We start from the raw sequence: 1,948 nt of genomic DNA, 5'->3' as shown, positions 1-1,948 counted from the left end.
TCTCATTGTTACCGGGCAGGCCTTCCAACTGGAGCCCCACTAGGAGTGATGACGGCAAATTCTGTGCTCTGGGTCTGGTCCAGAGGCAGCCTTCGGCCGGAGCCCGTCCAGGGTGGTATGCTCCACGGGGCTCTCTCCTGAATAGGGCAACCCGGACACAAGCAGGCTCTCTGTCGACGTTCTGATGCGTGGTTGTTAAAGTTACCAAACGCCTTCTCTGTCCCCACTTAGAGAACTTGCGGCCTTTCCACCCTGTGTTACAATGTGTGTGTGTGTGTGTGTGTGTGTGTGTTTAATACAATAATCATTTTCTTTTTAAAGTACAACTAACTGCATTCCTGCTTACACCCAATGGGATCGTAGTGTTTTACAGTTTTATACAGTGCTTACAGGTATTTGGTGTTTTTTTTGGGGGGGGGGATCTGGTCGTGGGGCCTGAACTCTGGGCCTGGGTGCTGTCCCTCAGCTCTTCAGCTCAAGGCTAGCACTCTACCACTTGAGCACCACTTCTGGCTTTTTTCTTTTTGCTTATGTGGTGCTGAGGAATCGAACCCAGGGCCTCATGCATACAAGGCAAGCGCTCCATCACTGAGCCACCTTCCCAGCCTGTGTTTTTTTTTTTTTTAAGAAACAAATTGTATTTACTTAGAAGCATTCAGAATGTCAACAAAACAGCTGCAACTTTTTTTTTGCAATTACAGAGTAGTATTCAGTTCCTCTTTCTCCTCATCCTCTTCATCTTCCTCCTCTTCCTCCACTTCCTCCTTCCTCTTGCTCTTCTCAGCCTTCAGAGCTCCTGTTGTTGCTGCCTCAGGCTTTCCCTTAGCTCGGTAGGCAGCCATGTCCTTTTCATACTTTTCCGTCAGCCTCGCGGCTTCTTTTCGTGAGGCTGCTTGTCATCTGCAGCAGTGTGGTTCCACTTCTCTCCCAGTGTTTTTGCAACATCACCAGTGACAGGCCCGGATGTTCTCCTTTGATTTCAGGGCGATACTCAGAACAGAACAAGAAGAAGGCCGAAGGAGGCCTCTTGGGTGCGTTGGGATCCTTGAACTTCTTTTTGTTTCCCCTTTAGGAGGGATGTAGGTTTTCATGTCTCTTCTGTAACGGGCCTTGTCTGCCTGGTCCATATCTTCAAATTTCCCTTTCTCTTTAGCAGACAGTCTTCCACCTCCCTGAACCCTTCTTAGAAAACTCTGAGAAGTTGGCGGAAGCATCCGGGTGCTTCTTGTGCTGCTCCCGGCAAGTTTGCACAAAGGACGCAGAGGATGCCGCTCTGCCGCTCGCCTCTTAGGCCCTCCTCTGCCCATGTGTGGTTTTCCTCGGCGAGGCAGAGCCGCTCGGTGCCCGTCCGGCTCACGTGCCGTGCTGTCTCTGTGGAGCTCAACGTACTGCAATGGCTGAGAGCCAGGCTGTGTTACAGCGTTGTTCGGATTGTTCAGTTTGTGTTTTGGCACTGATTGATGTGCAGTTATCCTTTCCAATAGTGCCCTGAGCAGGTTTGGATTTGAGGATTGTATTGATTTAATGCGATGTGTTAGAAAATAGTCCCTTAATTTTTTGTCTTGAAGAACTTGTTAAACAAGATCGGTAGTGTTTTCTTCGTTGGTGTTTTTAAAACTACATTAAAATTTGCTCTTCAAAGAGAGGCTTTCCTTTTTTACTTTGTGTTATTGTAAGGACGCTGCGCAGAGGGTTACGGTTACACGAGGAAGGTGATGAGTCAGCCTGTCCAGCACGGTCGCCTCCTCCTTCGTTTTTCTCCCACTGCCCCTTCCCTCCCCCAGAGACTTCTCGTTTCACTTCTCTTATGGGTGCACAGCGTGTGATTTGGGCAGCCAGTCGTGGGATTTGAGAAGATGGGGGGAAGGGTGACCACCCGGAGCATGAGTGTGAACCGCTTGTGAGCATCTGTGGCCAAGAGGTGGTGTGGTGCGAAGACAGAATCCGC

General features: G+C 49.6%; 1 pseudogene; it reads right to left on the bottom strand.

Annotated features, from left to right (window-relative positions):
• Positions 1-695: 695 nt before the first annotated feature.
• LOC138822991 (high mobility group protein B1 pseudogene) lies at positions 696-1,307 on the bottom strand (annotated as a pseudogene).
• Between the last annotated feature and the right edge of the window lie 641 nt (positions 1,308-1,948).

Source organism: Dipodomys merriami, unplaced genomic scaffold, assembly GCF_024711535.1.
Source record: "Dipodomys merriami isolate MVZ:Mamm:240054 unplaced genomic scaffold, mDipMer1.0.p SCAF_12, whole genome shotgun sequence".
Classification (NCBI taxonomy): Eukaryota; Metazoa; Chordata; class Mammalia; order Rodentia; family Heteromyidae; genus Dipodomys; species Dipodomys merriami.
This window is presented reverse-complemented; position numbering and strand designations above follow the sequence as displayed.